The following is a 27,050-nucleotide window of genomic DNA, read 5'->3' on the forward strand; positions in this document are numbered from 1 at the left end:
CCCATTGCTTGCTACACATAATTGTAAATTCTCAAAGTTAAGCATTGTCACTTATCTTACTGTAATAAAAATTCATTATTACAGTTTGCTTGAATTGTTGTGTAGCGATCCGAGAAAGCAGGTTTCCTAGGCATCACATATTCGACAAGTAGATAGGACATTACAGTCTGAACGTGTCATGAAATCAAATAAACAAGTAATTACTGTGGTCTTGCATAAATTGGCAAGAAATTGTTAAAAATAGCAGCTCATAATAAAGTTCATGAAATGAAGGAAAAGAAACCTCAGTCCTAACAGGCCTCGAAAAACCCAACTGTATCGACAAATCGCTGTGTCATCCTCAGCCGATACGCGTCACTGCATGCCGATATGGAGGGGCATGTAGTCGGTACACCACTATCTCGGACGTTTTCCGTTTTCGTGACAGGAGAGGCTACTTCTCAACCAAGCAGGTCCTCAATTGGCCTCACAAAGGCTGAATGCACCCCGCTTGCCAGCATGCTTGGAAGACCCCGATGGTCACCAACTCAAGCAAAGCCTGACTGCGTTAACTACCGTGATCTGACGAGAACCGGTGTTACCACTGCTGTAAGGCCGTTGTCAGGAAAACAGGAAAACGTTTTGAAATGCATTTCAGTATCTGCATACAAACGAAGAGATACTTGTTAATAATTTAAGGACAGTGTTAAAACGTTTTGTGGTGCAGTACTCGCCTAACCAATTATAACTGGCGCAAAGCATCAGAAAGTACGATCCGAGAGCGTTGATGTATTCATGATCTGTTCCTTCAGATTACAGTTCATTTCTCGTCAAATGATTTTTGAAGATACAAGCACGACTCAGCTACTGCGAACCGTATGTAAATATTGAATTTAAATTTTATTACTGTACGTTGACAGTAGCAAGGAGGCAGCATATTAGTTTAGTTATATTGGCTTAATCGTAATGGAAAAATTACTGGCCTGTTTGTAACTGGGAAATAAAGGAGTAACACCATTAAATACTGCAAATTTACTGTTTAGAGCCGGCCGGGGTGGCCGAGCGGTTCTAGGCGCTACAGTCTGGAACCGCGCGACCGCTACGGTCGCAGTTTGGAATCCTGCCTCGGGCATGGATGTGTGTGATGTCATTAGGTAGTTAGGTTTAAGTAGTTCTAAGTTCTAGGGGACTGATGACCTTAGAAGTTAAGTCCCATATTGCTCAGAGCCATTTGAACCATTTTACGGTTTATATCATACCTCTTCACTTTTACTACAGACCAGCCGCTTGGAATACTAGCATCGACGCAGCTGAAAAAGGCTGCTTTTTTGCCCTATAAAGTTTCGCGACTGTTTGTCGTAGACTGTGATACAACTTTCAACGGACTCCATTTGAAATTCCGAATCATCTCTCCAGTAGTTGGGCTGTGGTGGAACCCTCGAAAAGGGAGAAAAGGAGACTCGAGGAGAGGTATAACGATTTTTTTTTCTTTGTAAAAGGAGCGATTACGCCAACTGAAATTCATTTCAGATTCATAAACATGTTTGGTGACTCTTCAACTTCCACTGTGAAGAAATGAACCGCTGAACTGAAACGAGATTGTGAAAGCGTCATAGATGAGCGGCGTAAATGACTTCCGAAAAGTGCAACGACACCAGACACCGTCGAAAAAGTGGACGATATTGTCTTGGAAGATCGGCGTACGAAGGTGAGTGGAATTTCCCAGAATATATGGATTTCATAGGAACATGTCTGCTAGATTTTACATGAAGAATTGCACATCAGGAATCTTCGCGCAAAATGGGTGTCGAACCTGCTTACGACGGATGAGTAACGAACTCACACGACTGATTTCAGACAGTGTTTGGTGCGTTCTCGTAAAAACAAAAGTGAGATTCTGCCTCTTTATGTGAAAATGAGTGATATTTGGATTCGCCACTGCACGCCACAATGACCAATCGAAACAGCTGGCAGCAGCCTGTTCTTCAGCTCCAAGGAAAACAAATATCCTTAACGGGGAAGCGCATGGTATTGGTATTCCGCGATGCGAAAAGAATTGTGTGAATTGATTGTCTTCAGAAAGGTAAAACAATGACTGGGAAATATTGTTCTATCCTTGTAAAACGCCGAACTGCAAAAATTCGAGAAAAGAGACGAGGAGAGACGTCGTTCGAACTACGAGGTGTGAATATCGATTTCCATGATGACCATGCTCTAGAAGCATCACCATCTCTCCCTCCTCCTCTGTTAGAAAAATGTTCAAATGTGTGTGAATTACAAAGGGACCAGACTTCTGAGGTCATCGGTCCCTAGACTTACACACTACTTAAACTGAATAACCCTAAGGACAACATACACACCCATTCCCGAGGGAGGGCTCTAACCTCCGGCAGGAAGGGCCGCGCAATTCGTGACATGGCGTCTCAAACCGTGCGTCCACTCCGCGAAACTCCTATATTCGTCCCACTCCCCCTTCCCCGCTTTCCCAACTCTCCTGTTTACTCAAAACAACATTATTTCCAGTGCTTGGATGAGGAAGCAACGGCACACCGAATACTTGGTCGTGCAACGATTCGAACGCAACGGAATTACTCGAATCTCTATCGTCGGTTGCTGAAGACTTCATTGTGTGAGCACCTGCAATTTTGGAAATGAAAACGTTACCACAGGATGTAATATGGCGATGCAATACGTGGGACTGAAGCCACCTTACGCAATCCGTGTGAGTCATAATGCCCCGGCAGGCGGCGCACGAGAACACGCGTACCTGTCCCGCGGTAACAATCAGTAGTGACCTGCCGGGGAGCCCAGGTTAATATTCTCGCAGCGAAAGGTCACTCAGCCCATTACCCGCAGCCTGCGTGACCCGAGGGGCTGTCTCCGGCCAGATTGAATCGCGCCACCGTGGCCGACGCGCCAGCGGATGCGTACCGAGATGCCATCTCCGAGAAAGGCACGCGAGTCGCCTATCGTGTCAGCAGGTGCCTTGTTCTGCCACCTTGATACTGTGATGTGCGCGCAGAGAGCGTCGAAGCTCTGCTAGAAACTGTTTGCGTAACTCTGTCAAGCCAGTGTTATCTTTTAGTTAGCGCTGTGCTTACTGTTGCTGTGGAGTAGCGCCGCTTGCCCGTCTTGGCCTACCCCTGTGGCTGAGCGCTGGCTTACCTGTCCGCCACTGGAGAACGCCGCTTGCATCTTCGGCACGTCCATGGAAGTTTCGTTTCCCTGATGGCGGCTCAGAGCTGCACTGAGCGATGTGCTAAACACGTCTTCCTCCAACCCAGCTGTCCTGACGATTCCTCATATTCGGACGATAATCACGTGGCTGGTTGCCTCTCATACCACCCTGCAAGAAGTGGTTTTGCACTCTGCTCGCTGATATCATCATTTCGTCCAGTAACAAAGGGAAAGAATCCAATGGTATCAGATTACAAGATGATCGGTGAACATATAGAGCACGTCACATCGTCCATATACGTATTTAGGAGCGATATGAAATGAGACGACCACGTAAACTCCGTACTAAGAAGGTAAACTGGAGACGTAGATCAGCTGGAAGGCTGACATGGAAATGCAGTGCGTCTGTAAAGGAAATGCTGCCAATTCCAGAGTATTTTTCCAGCGTTTGGAGTCCTTAACAAGTAGGTATGACTATATAAAGTGTCCCAGGAGTAACGGTCAATAGCCAGGGATATGACAGATACGATCACTCGAATAAAAAAGGTCTACTAAACGTGGACTCTAAAGTGCGCAGCTTAAGAGTTACGAGTACTTATTCACCTTCGATACTCTGAAACAAATCTCTTCTACTGCAAGATATTTAGTTTCCATATTTTGAGAGTATGTAACATGTATTCTACTGAACAACTGCTCAGAGCTCTTAAGCTTAGCATTTTAGAGCCCATTTTGACTTCACAATTTTTTCTTATTTTGGCCCATACTAATTCCTTCCAAAATACGGAAAGCAAAGAGCTCGCACCAGATAAGATTTGGTTCAGAGAATCGAAAATGAATTGCTCAACCTCTTAAGCTATGCATTTAGACCCCATCTTTAGCATACCTTTTTGACTCGAATGGTCGTTTCCAACATATGCCTGAATATTGACCTTTCCTTCTGATACATCCTGCTTGGATCAAGTAATTATGATCGGAGCAGGTGGGTTTAAACCACACGGAAGTGTTAGACGGATGCTCAAGGAACTTAAATGGGAATCTGTGGATGAAAGGCGATTTAACTATCGCGAAATCCTGTTTGGTAATATTAGAGACCGGTATTAGAGGATGACTGTACGACTGTTCTGTTGCCCACATCCTATACCTTGTTTAGGATCATGATAATAATAATAATATGACAGTGCGTGTAGAGGTGTGTAAACAGGAAATTTTCTCGGAAGTGCTTCTGTGCAACTAAATGAAAGTGCCGTAAGCATTCGGCTTTTTTATATTTCCGAAGCACATTCAGTGCCCTGTAATACATGTTTATTTTTTATGTATGGTTATTACGTCAATAATGATTTGAGATTTGTTGCTTTATTACAGTTTTTTGTTGTTGTTCTCTTATTGTTAGGCCAGAAACAACTTTTGGAGCGCAAGTCTCATAAACTTAAAGTGCTGGTCGGTTATGCTTACGATTTTGTTGTTTTATGTTTCGTCCTGAGATTTTACTTGGATCGCATGCGTACACCAGAATGTTTTATTTTCGGCGATTTCGAATACATTTCAGTTGAGCACTTTACTTTTGCTGTGTGTTGGATTTGTGCTTTTACTTCATATAGTGTTTCCAACTATCGCTGTGTGTGTTTCTATCTTTATGTTTTTCTTGTCGTGACTGTATCCACTTTGCTATTCGTTTATTTTTTGTGTGTAGTATTGAGTGTAGTATTGTGTCTAGTGGTGCTTACATTGGAAAAAGAGGTGGTAGTTTTTGGAAGGGATCGCAACTCTTTTTCCCTCGCTCAGTACACGAATAGAATACGACAGAAAATCGCTAATAATGGCACGAAGCACCCTCCGCGGGGCTCTGTAAAGTGGCTTGTTGAGCATATATTTAGATGTATTCGATCTTTGCCACATTCATGGAAGTTTCGTGTGCCGGATGACTGGATAGAACTTCAGTGAGCGGTGCATCTACTGTTAGTCGCCGGCCGGTGTGGCCGTGCGGTTCTAGGCGCTTCAGTCTGGAACCGCGTGACCGCTACGGTCGCAGGTTCGAATCCTGCCTCGGGCATGGATGTGTGTGATGTCCTTAGGTTCGTTAGGTTTAAGTAGTTCTAAGTTCTAGGGGACTGATGACCACAAATGTTAAGTCCCATAGTGCTCAGAGCCATTTGAACCATTTTTTTTTACTGTTGGTCGGACTGAGAAATTGGTGTGGGATGAAGGAATCACAGACTCTAGTGTAGGTTTCTGAAATACAACAATTCACCACTTACTCTGACTAGTTGAAGTAAAACCTTTTTTTTTTATTTTCTATTACTCTGCAGTTTTGGCTCTGTACCCACTTTTAAATGTCTCTGTAAGTACAACTCATCAGAATGACCACACTTGGGTTAGAGTTTAACAACTCTTCAGTGTCGTAGTATGAGGTTAGCCACATTATCAGACTTTACAGTTCAAGCCATGACAGGCGAAGATGGTACAGTAGTTATCCAGAAATGGAAGTGTTGCTTAAAAATTATTTACCCAAATGTATTTCGTGAAGTATGTGTCATCTTCAATGGTACAAGTTTGTTTCCGAAACTACATTAAATCTAAAGATGGGATTGTACAGTTTGGCCTGCTTTGATCCATTTTTATGGTCTGATTGCATGTCCTGTTATCGTTGCGTTGTACATCCTTGGTATGTTTCTTTAGTGGATTGTTTTTATGTGTATAGTTTAGGGCAAAATTTTCACTTCACTGTCACCTGGTAACTCGAGTTTTCATACACAAAACGACGTTTACGAAACGTCTCTAAATAATGAGCGATAAGAGTAAGGAAATGGGTTTCTTCGGAGAGAAGGAATTGCGGGAGACTACTTAGAAGATGCTATGACTGCAAGATGACTTCAAGAAGTGGACTAGCTAGATAGGAGGAGGTGGAAGATGGCAAACGAGAATCGGCAACAGCTGTGGAACACTCGCTTGATGATGATGACATTCAAGAGGTTACATGGGTATCGGGCACCTCAATATAGCGGTGTCGGCTACGTAGGAGAGTGGAGAAGAAATAAATGTGGGGAATGTAAAGGGGATGTGAGAAGTATGCGAGTGTTTGGCAGTGACAGCTGAGGGTCAAGAACGTGCAGCAGCAGGTGACACTGCGCCCTGAGAAGGGCCGGTGCCCTCTAATTGTGGGCGCCTGCGTGCTGCGGGCTAATGGCGGCGTTACTCAGAGATTGGGCCCATCCCTCAGTGGAATGACCGGCGCAGGCACGCGCAGCGGAGACGGATGGCGGCCGTTGTCCGCCCTGCTACAGCTCACTCGCATTGTGCGTGTACGCATGCTCCGCTATAATTGAGGCGCGGCTGCGGAGGACCTTCCGTTCTTACTGCTGCTCTCGCGAGGGGGCTCGGCCTTGGAAGATACTTGTGGGCGAACACCCCACGGTTGACAACCACAGGTAGCAATGGCAGTGTGAGGTGGTGTCAGTCAAGTTTTCCACAACGTAGCAGACCACAAGTATTTGGTCACCTACATCTGCATCAACACCGGTACTCAGAAAGTCAACTTTCGGTATGTGACAGAGGGCATTTCTGTACCACTGTCCTCACTCGCGAATGTCACGCGGGCAGAACGATTGTTGGTAAGCCTCCGTGCTAGCATAACCACTCTAATCTTGTCTTCACGGTCTTTTCGAGAAATGTGTGTGTGAGGAACTAATACTGGGTGCCGCTGGAGGAATGGGCAATATTCGGGGCTCTGACAAGAACCACCATTTCAATCAAACATCTTCAAATACACATGTGCCCTATTCCGAACAGTTTCCGGGAAACAACACATTTAATATACATCGTTATTTATTTTCTGTATTATTCAGTACTTTGTCGGATTTACACATGAGCACGTGTACAACAGTTTGTAAACATTACAACATTCGTTTTGCAGAGTATCGGTTGAACTTTGCGCGTGAACGAACACAGCTAACCGATGCTTCACTGTGATACGCTCTCAGCGTCTCGCACTACTTCACTCACAACGCACGATGGACATCTACGCATTCAGCGAGCTAGTTTAATGACAGAAAGACATCTCGAGCAAAGAGGTTGAAAGCAACGAGATAGAGGTTGAGCTAGATTAAGACGTGGAAGAGGCTGTGTGGGTAAGACACTAAATTTGCACCGCTAGCACAAGAACAAATGTACGTTATATGTATACCGCCTCGGAAATGATTCGGTATAGGATATATGTCGACGTGCTTCAAGTGTGCGTTCCTGTCACATCCCCGATTGTTTGGCCACTCCTCCTGGGACACCCTGTATATCAGTTGACTGTCCCGGGAACGTACTCTCTCGACATTTTAACAGCAAGTCGTACCTCATTGCACAACGCTACCCTTGCAGCGTCTATCATTAGAGTTGTTTAGCATCTCCGTGACACTAACTAAACGATCCTTTGACGAAGCTCGCTGCTCGTCCTTGGATCTTATTTCGTCTCTCAGTCTTATCTGCTAAGGGTCCCATAGAACAGACCAAAAGTATGAGACGAACGGGGATTTTATAAGCTCGTGGGTGGACCACCTGCTTGAGGATTCTTGTATCTTCCAATTATTTATGTTCCGGCGTAACATGAAGCGCCAGCACGTCGACAAGGTTCAAAAATGGTTCAAATGGCTCTGAGCACTATGGGACTTAACATCTATGGTCATCAGTCCCCTAGAACTTAAAACTAGTTAAACCTAACTAACCTAAGGACATCATACACAGCCATGCCCGAGGCAGGATTCGAACCTGCAACCGTAGCAGCAGCGCGGTTCCGGATTGAAGCGCCCAGAACTGCTCGGCCACAGCGGCCGGCAGTTGAAGTCTACGCAGGCTGCGAGTTCGACAACAACGACTTAGGACTTGTACTATTTCACGTGTATCAGAAATTGTATATACTGAAGAGATTCCTTATGTTTCATGTCGCCCTTTGCTTGCGGCATGCCGTTGTACATTTCTCGAAGTTAATTGTTGTCATTTATCTTACTGTAATAAAAATCTGTTAGTTCGATTTGCTTGAATTGTTGTCTAGCGATCTCAGAAAGCAGATTTCCTAGGCATTCGATATTAGACGAGTGGGCAGATCACAACAATTCCTCTTTAAAACGCGCAGTACCTATATTCTCAGATATTTAACTCTTTCTAGATTAAAACTCATTTACACATATGTGAAAAGTAAACGTCGACCACTGTCTTCTGTTTTGAGCAATATTACACTTTCTCTAACAAAAATATTAAGTGTGCAGACTGTAGTGAGATATAAGTGTTCCATGAATCTAACTGACTATGGTTACATTTGAACGTAGGATTATCAGAGTTAAATTTTTGTTCGTGAAGTGGCTACACGAGATGGTAAATACGGAAAAAGTATAATGAATCAGAAGCAAAACTAATTTACTCTTGACAGTGAGAAATGCAAGTAATCCATACAAATTTTCGACTTAAAATTTGAAGATGGGTTTAACTTATCACATGCGATTTTTTTAACTGCGTAATTTGCTGCAACATATACGTCCCATTAAGTAAAATAGTATACAAACCAGCTGAATATTGCATACTGTAATAATACTTCAAGCCGGCCGGAGTGGCCGAGCGGTTCTGGCACTTCAGTCTGGAACCGCGCGACCGCTACAGTCGCAGGTTCGAATCCTGCCTCGGGCATGGATGTGTGTGATGTCCTTAGGTTAGTTAGGTTAAAGTAGTTGTGAGTTCTAGGGGACTGATGACCTCAGAAGGTAAGTCCCATAGTGTTCAGAGCCAATAATACTTCAAAACAATGTCTATAATTATAAGGAAACACAGTTACTCACCTCATAAGTTCCTACAACGAAAAAGAGGGTCATTTGATTTGATTTTTGTGGAAGAACTGTAATGTGTTAGCTATAGACATGCCGCCTCCACTTAATCGATCACAGCCTTCTATGTATCCAGCCCATGGTCTGTAGCTTTCTTCCGCAAGTTGCAAAAGCTTGTCGCTAGATGGTATCACTAGAGAGACAGATATGGGAGACACATATCCCAATGCTCAAAACTGTCTATTCTTTAGTGGGACCTAAGTGTCCAGCAACCACGAAGTGCGAGCGACTGCTTCCAGCGGTTGTTCGGAGATCGTGTATTCATTTTGTGACCGGTCTTTGGGCCTACTCATGTGCAATACGTCACATTTGTTTACGTTGGGTAGTTGATACGTTTGTTTCCAAGGTTAGCAACTAGACGAAGAGCAAAAATAGCTGAACTTTGAGAAGCTCAGCAATGTGCTTCTTCCAGTTCGAGTTTTCATTGCTATGTACACCCTGAAACTCAGAGGATTCTACCCTACTCACTGACTTTTGCTCGTGTGCTACATCCATTGTTCGTATGACTATGTGTTGTACAAACTGAATGTGATGTGGTTTTTCAACATATGGGGATTTAATTTCCAAAGAAGCATTTAATATTTTTTTGTAAAATACCGTTTACCAACTCTTCTGTTGCTTTCTGTCTAATGGCATTTATTATAAGACGTATCTTCTGCAAAAAGTGTCAATTTTGCTTTTTGAATGTTAAGTGAAATGTCATTCACATATATATGGATTAAGAGTCGACCCAAAATTGAACCCTGTGGGACTCCCCTACGAGCTAGATTACCGAGAGAGCCGAGGCAATCGGAGATTTTTCGTTTCTCATATTTCGTTGTGATATTACGGCAGCCGATGGTGGCCATTACTTGTACGAAGGCGTCGCGATGAGGGACGCGCGGGCCGCGCAAAGCGCCACTAACCACGGAAAGCATCGCATCGCGACAGAGTGCCGGCGTTACGATCCGGATGCTGCCATAAATTGAGCACGCCCGTGCTTGCTTTTCTCTCTCGTGAGACACGCGATCTGCGTCCGCCGAGGCCCGCACCCACCCTGGCGGGCCGCCGCTGCCACGGCAGAGCCCAGGGGAAGGACCCTCGTCCGCGTGTATCGCTTAAAGCGACGCCCGCTGCAGCGGCGAAATCCTCGCCATATTAAATTTATTAAGCCGGCACTGGTGATGGGCCGACGGCTAAATGGCGGGGGCAAGCTCTCATTTAGCTGTTTACTCTGCAGCGCGCCGCGCCAGGCCTTAGCGTAGCACCGCGGCTGAAATTTCAGAAGTACTCCGCCGTCGCGCTACTGCTACGTTTACTGTACATCTCTCTTGTTTAAACTACTGCCGAAAAGTGCAACTTAGCTGCTACATTGTGACGATTTTGATTTAAGCTTCTGCCGCGAATCTTTTTCGTTCGAAGTGTGTCGAATGGTGTTCGACCGAGAGGAAACAGATATGAAACCCATCAGCAGAACATACACTGCCTGGAAAGCGTTAGTACACCCTTTCAGGGGTTTCCAAATCACTTAACCCTAGGACGCCCAAGCCTTTTTTTCTAACTTGGATGCCTAAGGGGGGGTTCGGCGATCCCACAGGTATTAAATAAGTTTACTGACGAAAAATTACAACTTTCAAAATGGTTTACGTATTTTAACTAAAGCATCGGTTTATAAACGTTGTTAATTGTTATAAATATTGGATTGAGTGAATAAAAAATTGACATATTACAATACAAAATACAGATGTGTTCATATACAATAGACTACTCTGAGTCCTCAACTTCAAGGCAAGAGACACACTTCACAATTTGTTTCTGAATGTGTGTTACACACATGTTTATGACACTGTCCACAATACTGATTTGGTTTACTTAGATTGTTGTACTTCTGCTTCTTTGTTTTAGCTTTTTTTACACAAACATGGCACCGACCTTTCCCTGCAGGAGGCTGACGTACTTCAGTTGTCACTTCTTTGATTTTCTTTTGTAGAATAGTATCCATTGATTTAACAATTTGGTTAAATAACCCCCTTGCATTGGCACTTCTTTCTTCTACCTGCAATTTCACTAGTCCCATCGCAGCTTGCAGAAGATAAAGTTTCCGTTTGTTGTGTTTCTTTTCATTCCATCTTGGATGCTGCTGGATGACTATGGTGGTCGCATTGATAGCACAAATGTCGATGAGAGAGTAAAATACATATAGAGGCCATCTCTTTGTTCCCCTCTTCAGGTGTACATACGCGCCATTTGATCAATGGTATCAATTCCACCTGTAGTGGAACTATAATATGCATTTATCTCGGTTTTATTCTTCTCTCCTCCAACAGTGCCTTTATCTTGGTGCATTTTTGACAACATCAGTAAGTTTTTACTTGATTTCGTTTTTGCTGTGTAGGACACCAAAGTTACTGGAGGCCTACCTGTTGGGAACTGCACTAACTCACTGCAAGTTTACAAGATAAATAACAGCTGACTGACATCAATAATCACTTCCTCTGAAAGTAAACCGATTTTTGTGAATATCAAGAATACCAACCAACAAGAAATTAACTTGCATTGTTCTAGAGATGAGAAACAAGAAATCCTACTAAGGGAAATTTTCCATAGCATGGGAGCCTAATGGGGGGGGGGAGGGGGAGGGGGGTTGTTGGACCCATAAATAAGTATATTTATTTTTTCTTTCAAAGCAGGAATTTTCTATAAAATACACTCCTGGAAATTGAAATAAGAACACCGTGAATTCATTGTCCCAGGAAGGGGAAACTTTATTGACACATTCCTGGGGTCAGATACATCACATGATCACACTGACAGAACCACAGGCACATAGACACAGGCAACAGAGCATGCACAATGTCGGCACTAGTACAGCGTATATCCACCTTTCGCAGCGATGCAGGCTGCTATTCTCCCATGGAGACGATCGTAGAGATGCTGGATGTAGTCCTGTGGAACGGCTTGCCATGCCATTTCCACCTGGCGCCTCAGTTGGACCAGCGTTCGTGCTGGACGTGCAGACCGCGTGAGACGACGCTTCATCCAGTCCCAAACATGCTCAATGGGGGACAGATCCGGAGATCTTGCTGGCCAGGGTAGTTGACTTACACCTTCTAGAGCACGTTGGGTGGCACGGGATACATGCGGACGTGCATTGTCCTGTTGGAACAGCAAGTTCCCTTGCCGGTCTAGGAATGGTAGAACGATGGGTTCGATGACGGTTTGGATGTACCGTGCACTATTCAGTGTCCCCTCGACGATCACCAGTGGTGTACGGCCAGTGTAGGAGATCGCTCCCCACACCATGATGCCGGGTGTTGGCCCTGTGTGCCTCGGTCGCATGCAGTCCTGATTGTGGCGCTCACCTGCACGGCGCCAAACACGCATACGACCATCATTGGCACCAAGGCAGAAGCGACTCTCATCGCTGAAGACGACACGTCTCCATTCGTCCCTCCATTCACGCCTGTCGCGACACCACTGGAGGCGGGCTGCACGATATTGGGGCGTGAGCGGAAGACGGCCTAACGGTGTGCGGGACCGTAGCCCAGCTTCATGGAGACGGTTGCGAATGGTCCTCGCCGATACCCCAGGAGCAACAGTGTCCCTAATTTGCTGGGAAGTGGCGGTGCGGTCCCCTACGGCACTGCGTAGGATCCTACGGTCTTGGCGTGCATCCGTGCGTCGCTGCGGTCCGGTCCCAGGTCGACGGGCACGTGCACCTTCCGCCGACCACTGGCGACAACATCGATGTACTGTGGAGACCTCACGCCGCACGTGTTGAGCAATTCGGCGGTACGTCCACCCGGCCTCCCGCATGCCCACTGTACGCCCTCGCTAAAAGTCCGTCAACTGCACATACGGTTCACGTCCACGCTGTCGCGGCATGCTACCAGTGTTAAAGACTGCGATGGAGCTCCGTATGCCACGGAAAACTGGCTGACACTGACGGCGGCGGTGCTCAAATGCTGCGCAGCTAGCGCCATTCGACGGCCAATATCGCGGTTCCTGGTGTGTCCGCTGTGCCGTGCGTGTGATCATTGCTTGTACAGCCCTCTCGCAGTGTTCGGAGCAAGTATGGTGGGTCTGACACACCGGTGTCAATGTGTTCTTTTTTCCATTTCCAGGAGTGTATATTGACACTAACGTTTCATAAAATAGCCAACAAACAAGAACTCAAAGAGAATATGTAGTATGAAAGTTACTTGGGCAAAAGTAGGGGACATAAAAAAAATTAGGCGTCCTAGGGTTAAGGTGCGTTGTTGCAATACTGCGTACGGAGTGCAAGAAGTGATTACATTTACAGGTCACTAGCACAGGCTGTTCTGAGGTACAAGGTATCGACCGATGCTCAAACACCCATTAGTACGCGGCGTAGACTCCACAGCCCACAATGCAGGTGCTGACTCTGGTATCCAGACGATCTCACAAATGACAAATACTGTCCTGTGATACATCATGCCACTCCCGCTCGACCTGTTCACGTACATCTGTAAAAGTAGTTGGCTGACGATTCGCAGCAGTCACCTCTCTTCCCATCGTATCCCTCACGTACTAGATCTACAAGGATACTTTGCAAATCACATATAAGTGCCTCGGAGAGGGTTCATTGAACCACCGACACTGTTTTCTATTATTCCAATCTCGTGTAGCGTGCGGAAAGAATGAACACCTATATCTTTCCGTACGACCTCTGATTTCCCTTATTTTATCGTGGTGATCGTTTCTCCCTATCTAGGTCGGTGTCAACAAAATATTTTCGCATTCAGAGGAGAAAGTTGGTGATTGGAATTTCTTGAGAAGATTCCGCCGCAACGAAAAACGCCTTCCTTTTAATGATTTCCAACCCAAATCTTGCATCATTTCTGTGACACTCTCTCCCATATTTCGCGATAATACAAAACGTGCTCCCTTTCTTTGAACTTCTCGATGTACTCCGTCAGTCTTATCTGTTAAGGATCCCACACCGCGCAGCAGTATTCTAAAAGAGGACGGACAAGCATAATGTAGGCAGTCTCCTTAGTAGGTCTGTTACATTTTCTACGTGTCCTGCCAATAAAACGCAGTCTTTGGTTAGCCTTCCCCACAACATTTCTATGTGTTCCTTCCAATTTAAGTTGTTCCTTATTGTAATACCTAGGTATTTAGTTGAATTTACGGCTTTTAGATTAGACTGATTTATCGTGTAACCGAAGTTTACTCACGTGGATGACCTCACACTTTTCGTTATCGATTGAAGACGAGTACGTAGGTCGTGCTGGCTATGAAAATTGCTGCACGTCTTGCAGAGAACGTTGAGGCCCACGGGCAGTCTGTGGACAAGCACTATCCTGTTGGAAAAAGACGTCACCTTCTTGTTGCAACAACGGCAAAAGAATGGGTCTGGCAACATTTTGCACTTACTGAGCGCTGGTTAGCATCCCCTCCAGAGACACCAAAGTTGAACGAAAGCTGTAGCTTTTCGCACCCCAGACCACAAGACCTAGGATAGAGGCAGTGTATCCCGAACGAATGCACTCTACGAGACAGTGCTCACCATTTCTGCGTCATACGCGCGAACGATCATCACTTACTCGCAGACAGAATCTGCTTGCAGCGCTGAAGACCACAACGTGCAATTCCATCTTCCAAATGATCCTCTGACGGCACCAGTCGATCCGTCCATGTCATTGCTGTGACGTTAGTGGAAGCCGGGCTAGAGATGCGCGTGCCCTTAGTCACACTGCAAAAAAAAAAAAAAAAAAAAAAAAAAAAAAAAAAAAAAAAAAAAAAAAAAAAAAAATTAATGGTTCAAACAGCTCTGAGCACTATGGGACTTAATATCTTAGGTAGAGCAGAGTGATGACAGAAGTCATGGGATAGCGATATATATATATAAAAATTAAATAAATAAAAATGGTTCAAATGGCTCTGAGCACTATGGGACTTAACTTCTGAGGTCATCAGTCCCCTAGAACTTAGAACTACTTAAACCTGACTAACCTATGGACATCACACACAGGCCGGCCGGAGTGGTCGAGCGGTTCTAGGCGCTACAGTCTGGAACCGCGTGACCGCTACGGTCGCAGGTTCGAATCCTGCCTCGGGCATGGATGTGTGTGATGTCCGTAGGTTAGTTAGGTTTACTTAGTTCTAAGTTCTAGGGGACTGATGACCTCAGAAGTTAAGTCCCATAGTGCTCAGAGCCATTTGAACCATTTGAACATCACACACAGCAATGCCCGAGGCAGGATTCGAACCTGCGACCGTAGCGTTCGCGCGGTTCCAGACTGTAGCGCCTAGAACCGCTCGGCCACCTCGGCCGACAGCGATATACACATATACAGATGGCGATAGTATATAGATATAAAAGGGCGGAGCTGTCATTTGTACTCAGGTGATTCAATTCGGGCGTGATTGTCACTGGACGACAAGAATTAACAGACTTTGAACGCGGAATGGTTGTCGGAGCTAGACGCATGGAACATTCCGGAAATCGTTAGGAAATTCAATATTTAGAGATCCATATTGTCAAGAGCGTGCCGAGAATACCAAATTCCAAGCACTACCTCTCACCACTGACAACGCACTACCCGACGGCCTTCACTTAACGACCGATAGCATCAGCGTTTTCATGAAGTTGTCAGTGCTAAAAGACAAGCAGCACTGCGTGAAATAATAGCAGAAATCAAGGGGGGACGTACGACGAATGTATCCGGTGCGACAGTGCAACGATATTTGGCGTTAATGGGCTGTGGCAGCAGACGAACGACGCCTGTCTTTATTAACAGCAGGACGTCGTCTGCAGTGCCTCCCCTGGCCTCGTGACCTTACCGATTGGATCACAGACGACTGAAACACCGTGGCCTGGTTAGATGAGTCACAGTTTTAGTTGGTAAGAGCTGATGGTAGGGGTCGAGTGTGGCTCAGACGCCACGAAGCTATGGACCCAAGTTGTCAACAACTAAATGTGCAAGCTGATGGTGGCTCCATAATGGGCTCTTTGTAAGTGGAATGAACTGGATTCTCTGGTCCAACCGAAGCGATCATTGACCGGAAGTGGTTAGGTTCGGATACTTAGAGACTAACTGCAGCCATTGATGGACTTCATACTGCAAAATAACGATGGAATTTTTATGCACGACATTGTACAATCTCATCAGGCCAAAATTGTTCGCGGTTGGTTTGAAGAAAATTCTAGACAGTTCAAGCGAATGATTTGGCCATCCAGGTCGTTCGACATCAATCCCATCGAACATTTAAACACACCGACACTCCGTCTTAATGCCACGAGTGGCCTACCGGGACCATCCGACTGCCGTGTCATCCTCCGTTGAGGATGCGGATAGGAGGGGCGTGGGGTCAGCACACCGCTCTCCCGGTCGCTATGATGGTATTCTTGACCGAAGCCGCTACTGTTCGGTCGAGTAGCTCCTCAATTGGCATCACGAGGCTGAGTGCACCCCGAACAATGGCAACAGCGCATGGCGGCCGGACGGTCACCCATCCAAGTGCCGCACATGCCCAACAGCGCTTAACTTCGGTGATCTCACCAGAACCGGTGTATCCACTGCGGCAAGGCCGTTGCCCCCATCGAACATTTATGGGACATAATCGAGAGCTACACTTTCGCAATTGCGGATGGCTATAGAGGGAACATGGCTCAGTATTTCTACAGTGGTCTTCCAACGAATTGGTGAGTCCATGCCACGTCGCGTTTCTGCATTACACCGGACGAAAGGAGGTCCGACGCGATATTAGGAGGTATCCCGTGACTTTTGTCACCTCAGTGTAAAGAGGATAGTGAGAGACTAGAATATCCAAGACAGTTAGTAAAAGATGTTTACGTGGTTGTGAGAAGGAACTGAAAAGATTAACACAAGATAGGAAAATAGGGAGTGCGGCATAAAAAAAGTAGTAAGACTGATGATCACCGCTAGCTCAGCGCACAAAACAACTTGTGATGTATTGATGCGGTACATCCGCAACAACTGGTACTTAACTGCTGCTGCTTAACAGCCGGCGAGGAGGGCGATCATGACGTGGTGCATGCATTGCGCTTAGTGTCTCCCGGTATGTGAACAGGCCGGCGCGAGACCCCGGCTCCGGGCTGCTGTCCACTTGAGCCCGTTAATTGCGGCGCAGAGGTTTGCGCAGCCGACGCTACCGAGGCGAACAAACAGCCGCGCGCCATTATGCCGGCTACTCGCGCGACTCTGCCGCCATCCGTAACGCGCACACCGACTAATGAGGACTAATCTGCAGCGGTGTGAGGACGCGAGTTTCGCTTTTAATGGACCGCTTGCAGGCTGGACAGCTATCGCCGTAGTCGTCCGATGTGCTGTCAGGTTCGCGTTTCGGATCTGTTGTTGTGAGGAGACGGACTCTTAATCGAGAATCACACTTTTCAGAAATAACTGCTACCGAGTCACCTTTTGTGATGGTTCAGTTTTTATTTCGTCATGGCCGGTTTCAAGTCGCCTAGCTACTCATCGTCAGATGGTACTTTGTTGTTATTGTTTGTAGCTTTGTGTGGGGTCGTTGTGTAGTTGTGGCATGACAGAAAAAAGAATTGGCCAGATGCGAGTTGGAATCACGCGCTGAGGGTTCCATACAAACTTATATATATATATATATATATATATATATATATATATATATATATATATATATATAGAGAGAGAGAGAGAGAGAGAGAGAGAGAGAGAGTTTGTCCATTTCTGGAATCGAGGATATTGACGATTTTAACCTGTTATCGACATTAATACTGGCAAGACACAGATCCTAAGGATGCCAGGACTTTTGAGAATGTTTTAATTTCATGTCTGAAGTCGGATAACAAATGAAAAGAAATGTTTTGTCATATGTTGTAATTAAAAATTAACAATTTTCAGATTTTTCCTTAACTTGTAGTGTGAAATCTTTCTTCGTGACAGATTTCGTTATTCAACATCAAGCGAAAGCTCCCTAACGGTTTTAAAGAGTGAGTTTGCAAGTATCAAAATATGTGACAGAAATGACCGTATATTTTGATTGCATTGACTTAGAAGCTTAACATTCTTCTGTCACCGAAGGACTGTAGACCTCAGTATGTGACATAAATTTCAACTTGATACGTCAACCTTTCAGTGAGAGAAATGGGTCATAACACACAAAGATACAGACAAGCAGTCTAACGACAAATGCCATTTTTTCATTGTGATATAATTAAAAATTGACAGTGTTTGGATTTTTTCCTTTGGTTGTAGTGTCAAATCTTACCGCTTGCCACATTCATGATTCTTACCCAACGGGAAGTATCCTGTAGCTTTTGATGAATGGCTTTCAGAGTATCAAAACATGTGACGTAAATGGCGGTGTTGTGGATTGGCAGGAGCCAACCCACGGAGTCTGGAGGAAGCCGAAAGGCACGCGTTTAAGCTCACGCAGGCTGGCGTGAGGTATGGAACAGGACAAGGAATTCAGACTTCAGAAAAAAGGTGGTACTTGGTGGTATACTTAACTTTAATCCATCAATGTTGAACGTAGCTCTTGTCTGTACATTCTTCACAATATCAATAGCGACTGATAATGGCGCCTTGCGAGGTCGTAGCAAATGACGTAGCTGAAGGCTATGCTAACTATCGTCTCGGCAAATGAGAGCGTATTTTGTCAGTGAACCATCGCTAGCAAAGTAGGCTGTACAACTGGGGCGAGTGCTAGGAAGTCTCTCTAGACCTGCCGTGTGGCGGCGCTCGGTCTGCAATCACTGATAGTGGCGACACGCGGGTCCGACGTATACTAACGGACTGCGGCCGATTTAAAGGCTAACACCTAGCAAGTGTGGTGTCTGGCGGTGACACCACAGGCGGTATATTTTCATTGCATTAACTTAGAAACTTCAGTTTTTTTTATATCATCAAGGGCCTGTAGACCGAACTGAATGACATGAACTTGAACTTGATGCGTCTACTCGTTCCTGAGAAAACGGTTTTTTAACAGTCGGACAGACAGATAGACAATCGGCCAACAAAGCGACCCTTCAAGGGTTCCATTTTTACAGATTGAAGCACCGAATCGTTAAAACGAGACAAGTACTTAGTGAATATGGGGAGGTATGAGGAATTATTTATATCATAAGTCGGCATGAATTCATTACTTTACAGTTATTTGCATCTATGGTCTTAATGACGGAGTACTTGTCCACCTGTAATTGCTCGCCCATCGATATCGTCCAGCCACGCAATAACGACAAACGTATAGGTATTGGACAAAAGTATGGTAACACTAAAAACACGTTACCACGTCTAATGCGGTGTAGGAAAACCCTTGGCATTGAAAACAGTTTCTATACAGGGTGATTTAGCTGCTTCTGTCTACGGGCTTTATGCAACGTGCAACACCTTCAAAAACCAGATGTGACGTTTTCATATTCTGTCACTTGCTATGCACAAACTGTTAGTTCTACAGAAAAAATAAGGGAAACGTTATCGTAGGAAATTTAATGTAGTTAAATTTAGTACTGGGATACTTTTTGCTAGAGGCTGTGGTTTTCCAATTCATGAAAAAAGTACAAAACTGTGGCCTGCAGCGGAAGCACGTCCCACTATAAAATTTAACTACATAAAATTTACTACAAAGAAACGCTGCTCATTTTTTTCTGTATCACTAATAGTTTTTTTTAAAAAAAATCTTTATGTCAGTAACAATAATAATTATTATACAAATTAACCCACCACCTTAGTGATTAGTGGGTCCTAATGTTCATACAGTATTATTTGTTATTTGCAGTTATTACAGTTATTAGAGTTATTTTGTGAGTTATAGACAGTGCGACACAGTACATGGTAATAGGCAAATTACGATTTGTTAAACTATACACTAGTACCTACTTGTTAGTATTCCTAACTGCCTGCAGCGTTACAGGTGTGTCAGCATAGATATAAACCTACTTCAAGGCCTTGCTCATCGAGCTAATCCCGATGAGCGTGTCCCTGACACTGAGCAGGCCAAAAACTACTTGTCGCTGCAGATTCCTAGTTTAGTATCTACTTCTAATCCTACTAACTACTAACTAACCTACGCCAAATCCGGTGCTTTCATAATCGTGAATGGATGTACTCCAGCCCCCGTAGCCCCGCACGTGGCGGATTCCAACTAACAAGTCGACCTGTCCACGCACAGGCGGTACAGGATTTGGGTAGTAGGACACGTTCAGTGGTTGGTTCTAATCACGAAAGTCCCTCAGGTATGCAGTCAGAACTTTACGTGATACCTCATTTGCCAGGTTGTTCAAGGTTTCAAATGTCTCTTCGTGTCTTAATAAGTCGTATGTTTTGTTGTTTGGTAGTTGTTGTCTTAATGTAACTGCTACATCATCGAAAAGAGGGCACTCGTAAACCACATGGTCGGGAGTACCCTCCGAAGCGCCACAGTCTCTCTCAGGTGTAGCCCTTTTGCCAAACCGACATAAGTATGTCGGGTAGGGCGCATGACCAGTGAGAAAATGAATTAGACCCCGGGTTGGTTCGAAATATCTCATGCCTAACCTTTCTTTAACATTTGGCAAGAGTCTGAAGGTTCTTCTGCCAGATTCATCCATTTCCCAAGATTCCTGCCATAAGTCCTCACCCCTTCTCCGTATCTCTCCCTTGTCCCTAGTCAGAGCTCCCAGTATATTTTCTATGACTAATGGTTTGTATGTAGCAAGCGAGAGAATATGAAAATCTCCCGCGTCATTTTTGAAAGCACTGTGCGTTGCATAAAACCTATAGGGGCAGGGGGGGGGGGGGGGGGGCTCAGTTAGCCTACGTAAACAAACTAATTTGTTAAAACACCTTTTTACGTAAAAAGCTACATTTTGTTGTATGGCCCCAAGAACCTGCCACTTTTCATAACAGCTCGAACATTAAATCTTGCACGATCATTTCTAGCTGTATGTCGTTTTGGCTAGAAATCTTGTATTCACCGTATACGCCAAAAGATATGTTCAAGCAAAGGTTTTCTACAGTTATACACTATTTCAAAACTACCGGAAAAGGTTTTTTGGTGTAAGTGCCACATTCTAGCTGCCATTCTTCTATAACTTTACTGATCTAGGTTCGTTAGACGTGTATCATGTGTGGCTGTATACAGGGAGCTGTATAATATAGTGTTATTTCATACTTAGGATATAGGATTCACCGGCGTTAGTAGTTATCAGTTACAGTTAATCACCTAGCCTGTGTCAGTAGATGGTGATGTTTGGTTTCTGGGACGCTCAACTGTGCTCAGTCCAATGTCGCCACTTTCATGAATGATGATGAAATGATGAGGACAACAAAAACACCCAGTCATATCGAGACAGGTGAAAATCCCTCACCCCGCCGGGAATCGAACTCGGGGTGACGTGCTTGGGAAGCGAGAACGCGATAGCGAGACCACGAGCTGCGGACTGTGTAAGTTGAAGTCCCCCCCTCTGGAAGCAAACACGGTGGAGGTATTTGGTAGTCGCACGTGTGGAGCTGGACGCGTTACGCGGCGCCCGGGTCCGTGGCGAGACGGTGATGTACTGTCTTTTACGTAACGCGTCTCCTGCCGACGCAATCGATACTCGGCCGTCACGCTGGAGCCAGGCGTGTCATCAGGTTTTGACAATTTTTCTGCCGCCCGCCGCGCGCGCCCGCGAAACTCAATTAAACAGTCTAACATGTTTGCCTTGCCATTGTCCGCGACGCTCAAGAACAGCGCGTAATTTGCATAGCCTTATTATTATACGGGCGGGGCACGGAGCTGAGGCGGGCAACGCTTCGCGCCCAGCCAGCCCCGGGCTAGGGCGAGCGGCGGACGCGCGGTGGCCAACATATTTCACTCACAGGTGGGCGACAGGGCTTCACGTGCAGGCAAGACACCTCGCTAATTAAAATGTCTCGCTGGGTTTATTCTCGGCGGCAAATCGTCGCCGGACAGCGCCGCGCCAGGCGCACAGCCTCCGTAATTAACGCACGGCATCCACTGTGCCCCGCGAGCCGAGCGCCGCGACAAATGATAAAAACTCCATTTCTTTCCCCCCCGCCACGTATAAACATAATTAACAGTAAATTGCCGACTGCAGTGAAAGAAAAGCGCAGTGCGCGGGCCGCGGTGTGAATACTTGTACTTTCTGGCGCCTGTTCTTTGTAACTGTACGAGTCTGTTGATAGTATTACTTCGTTCGTTTAGGACAGTCACTTACAACCCTTCTTATGACGTCTCTTGGAAAGCTTACGTACGAAATGCAACAATCACTCTGTTTGAATTAACCACTTCAACAGATAGGAGATTGTATGAATGTGTGGTGTCTCGATATGGCAATGAATCAACAACCTTCAGCGCGGACGCACATTTATATTCGACCTTCAGTGGAAATCTAACATTAGAGAGCATGACAACTTGGTTGGGAACTGCAGATAGGTAGCACTGGATAGGAATTTGAGTTGGCCGGCAACGTGCCGAGATAGTCCACACATTTGTGCTAAACACTGTGCAACTGGCATGGTAGCTCAGCGTGTTCGGTCAGATGGTTAGCTGCCTTCTTGATTAAGAAAACTGAGTGAATGGAGTAACGGTGATCTAGAACGGGTGTCGTGGAGTGCCCGCCCCGAAAAAATGCAATGGACAATAACGAACAAAATGAGATCAACAAAAAAAAAAAAAAAAAAGAAAAGCAGGAGATTCCAGGTTCGATCCCCAGTCCAGCATATATTTTCACCCCCCACCGCTGATTCCGCATTGAGTCCCGATGCAGCTGATATCATTAGTTCCTTCCGTTTTCTTTCCTTTCCTTTCTCCCCCTCCTATCTTCAATTTTTATAAAAGGTAAGAGAAAGCTTCTCCGCATGCAGTTTTGCTTTGTGCTGTCGTGGGCAAGTGAAACTTCACACGACACCTGTGAGCTTGTAAGTTCTTTCATGTCGCTCCTAGTACTTTTCTCTGCTGAGATCTGCTAAAATTCTAAATCTATATTCCGTAAGCCACCATACAGTGTGTGGACGATTCATCTGCCCTGCTACCGCCAACACCCTTCCCCTTGCTACTGAATTTGAGAATGGTATGCGGAAAATTTTTTTGTCGGTACCGCTCTGTACGTAGGTCGGTTGACACTTGGCGTCAACGGAACGTAGACGACATCTCCGCCAGATGATGGTGTTTCCACACTACACAGAACACCAATCAGTATTCCTTCGCTTAGTCCGCAGCTCGTGGTCTAATGTCTAGCGTTGCTACCTCTGGATCACGGGGTCCCGGGTTCGATTCCCGGCTGGACTGGCGATTTTCTCTGCCATGGAACTGGATGCTTGTGTTGCCTTCATCATTCGTGAAAGTGGATAGATTGGACTGTGTACAGATTGGGAATTTGTACGGGCGCTGATGACCGCGCAATTGAGCAGCCCACAAATCAATCATCATCATCATTATCCTTCGCTTAGCGCAAGATCGAATGGTGAAAGTGTGGCTATGAGCTGCATTCCGTAATACAAAATGTGTCCCTGCAATGTTGCAACAAGCTTCCCGTATACCGAAAAACATTGGAGATTTTAGAGGGCTCCTGGGAAAAATAAACAAATGTTCAAATGTGTGTGAAATCTTAAGGGAATTAACTGCTAAGGTCATCAGTCCCTAAGCTTACACACCACTTAACCTAAGTTATCCTAAGGACAAACACACACACCCATGCCCAAGGGAAGACTGGAACTTTCGCCGGTATCAGCCGCACAGTCCGAAAAAATAAACAGCAGGTGGAGACCTATGTTCGAGACCGACATCCACCGAGGCAAAAGAGTATCGCATCCATAGGAGACTAGGCCTTCCTACGCACCAGATAGATCCATCTTCTCGACTGGCGATCGTGGCAGTTACTCGTGATCGCTGAGTAACTAACAACATTGCGAGACGTTCCGCCTACGGACTGTCAAAAGAAGCCACGTTTGCTGTCGAAGGGGTGGCCTAGACGCAGGCGCCGGCGCTAATAACTTCGACGATCTGCAGCGTTCTTGGCTGACGTTTCTGGACACGTGTCCTTACCCTCAATTTCTTCCTCAGATCTCCGTCTACAGTGCTTCGAAGTCTGTCGCAACGTTTCTGGGACACCGTGTATATTATCACTAAATGGCTAAAACAGTTAGCTGGTAGTAATTGCAGATTGCCTATCTAACAACTTCCAGGGCTGATATAAATTTAATTTTCAGTATTTCATGTAATTAATGAACGAATTAAAAAAAATAAAATGCTACCTTAATCTAGTGGTTAAGAGCTATAATCTTACGTTAAAGGTTTAATGGAGTAACTCAAGTATTAAAATTAGAGCCAGTGTAGCTTGAAGTGTGCAAATTACACAGACTATTTTCACCCAATATTTGAGAATGAGGGCACTTAGCGACTTCCAATATACTGTACATATAATTTCAAACCTATGCAAACTTTTTCTCTCTGACACCCTCCACAAAGTGATGAGACGAAAGTAGTTATCGCTTACTACATATTGAAACTTCCCCTTCAAAAATTAAGAATGACTGTGCTGGTGATTTTCAGACAGCTGAGCGAAACTGAACGTACTCAGGGAGTTCTCTCTTTACTTATTATGATCATCACTAAACAGACACACAATATTTTTTAGCGCAACGCAATCTGACTTTCAGTCAACCCTGCAAAATAATGGCGCTGACTAACAATAACCTCGAACTACTGCAATATAGCGAGCGCCAATACTGCCAGCTAAATAAGAGATTCTAACTACTGAAGGCACTAACTACTGATAGGCGCCGGCTGCTGGTGGCCGAGCGGTTCTAGGCGCTTCAGTCCGGAACCGCGCTGCTGCTGCTGCGGTCGCAGGTTCGAATCCTGCCTCGGGCATGGATGTGTGTGATGTCCTTAGATTAGTTAGGTTTAAGTAGTTCTAAGTTCTAGGGGACTGATGACCGGAGATGTTAAGTCCCATAGTGCTCAGAGCCATTTGAACCATTTTTTGAATTTCTGATAAGCACAGCTAGCAAATGAAATATTTTTATAGAGAACAAACAATGTATTTACCTTAATAGTGTTCAAATGTCATACTAGATATATCAGTTCATGACATCCAGTCTTACAAATTTCCTTTTTCTGACGGACATACGTCCATATCGTCCGCTCTCAAAACTCTGACATCCCTCTCCCCACATCCACCACTGCTGGCGGCTCACTTTAAATTGCCCAACACTACGCGCTGTTCACATCCAACTGCCCAACACTACACAAGAAAATATTCCAACAGTGAGTCCAACCAGCCACAGACTGCACACAGCGCAGTCAGCGATTTTCATACAGAGCACTACGTGGCGTTACCAACATAAAAACCTAAACAGACTACTTACAATATTCACTATTCATGGAGTAAAACTTAGGCGTCCTGCATGGCGTTTTAATACTCGCAATATTCGCATAACATTTGGCAGACAGTGTCCTCATATGCCACTGTCTGTACTTGCAAAATTATGGCATTTTACTACACGTAGTTAAGGAACTGTTATAAACGTTGAGATGGTTTCTTAAAAACCGAGTTGTTTTATACGTAGGAGGTCGATTCTTTAAGTTTGTCTGTCTAGTACATTATTCCAAATGGATAAGCGTCCCAGGCTGTCGTGCAATAGTCAAGAACCGGACGAAATATGATTTTCTGAGAGGCGTATTTCGTTTATTGGTGTGGCCATTATCCGCAGAAAGTATATGAATATTCGGTTTATAAACTGAAATGCCTTTTTCTTGATGACATATTAAATGTAACTTATAACTTGCTTGTTGCGACGAGTGTAATGTAAAATATGTAGAATGCCTGGTTAGATGTAACCGGGGACGTAACAGCCCTAGTATTTCCAGATTAAATAAATCTACAGTATATGGTACCGCTCATCAACTCTGCAACCTCGTCAGGGGTATTCAGCTGTACGAAGATGTTTTAAGCGGAAGTGGTCACCAGTAATAATAAAAGTGCAGTTTGGCCTAGTATGGCATGTTTCAACACCATAAGTTTTTATATTGTTTTGATTCGCGAGTGTAGAATCTTTGAAAATACCGTTCCAACATGGATGAGATGAGGTTTAAACGAGTCTACAAGGTACATTTTACAGTAAGATAGACTAGTTAGAGGATACTGGATATAGTTGAGTTTTTATACGAAAATGTAGACTGCTAAAAGATTTGCTGAAGTGTAACTGTATCTGAATAAAGTGACAAGCCTTTGTTGCAGACACTGTGAGTTAGGGCTTGCGACTGCGGCTAGTCCAGTACGTCAGACACTGTGCGGCTCTCCGCCCGCGGACACACAAAGACCGCCACGAGGGAGCTCGCCACACAGCCTGTGTTTTCCTGACCACCGCCGCCCCTGCAATTGATTTCTTTACCGCTGGCTGCTAATGACAACTTGCTCCGCCTGCGCCCCCTTTCAGCAAGCGGCTGAGCGCCCATTGTTCTGCACACGAGCTTGACGGTCTCTGTTTCTGTTTGTTACAGGTAAGTACACCTGCAGACCGCGCTGTCTGTCAACTTGGGTCGCCGTCCAGATGTGCGGCCTTCGCTGCGACTGCTGTATCGCCTCAGTTGGTGCAAGTGTTTGACCAGAAAGTACGTACGTACCGCATTAGCTCGCAGACCACCGGCTGACAATGCTCTGTAGGTGGAAAAGGCTTGTGCCTCGCGATGGCGCCCAAATGCAGCTTCGTCAGTGGGGGACTTCAACCTGCTGTGGTCGCAGACACTGCATTTCACAAAATTTGTAACAAGATATTCATTATAAGGAAAGTCAGTAGACAGTTTACGTACGTGCTATCGTTATATTGTTTTTCGAGAGTCGTCCACCATCAAACAGTTCCAATATTGTTTAATTTCGTCCATCACAATTAACATTTTTAGGAAGTCAGTGTCTGTGTCAACAACGATTTCAATAATACGGCACCAGCTGTGTTTCTTCATGTGTAGCAAAACGAGCTTCAGGATTTTTTTCTCATTTTCAAATGCTATGGCAGTTTACATTGGTATTGAATATGGCGCATGCGTGTATGTTGTTCTGTTGTAGTCATCTTTTCACGGTCCTAGGGTACTGCACTTCTTTTA

This window comes from Schistocerca piceifrons, chromosome 1 (genome assembly GCF_021461385.2).
Source record: "Schistocerca piceifrons isolate TAMUIC-IGC-003096 chromosome 1, iqSchPice1.1, whole genome shotgun sequence".
Classification (NCBI taxonomy): Eukaryota; Metazoa; Arthropoda; class Insecta; order Orthoptera; family Acrididae; genus Schistocerca; species Schistocerca piceifrons.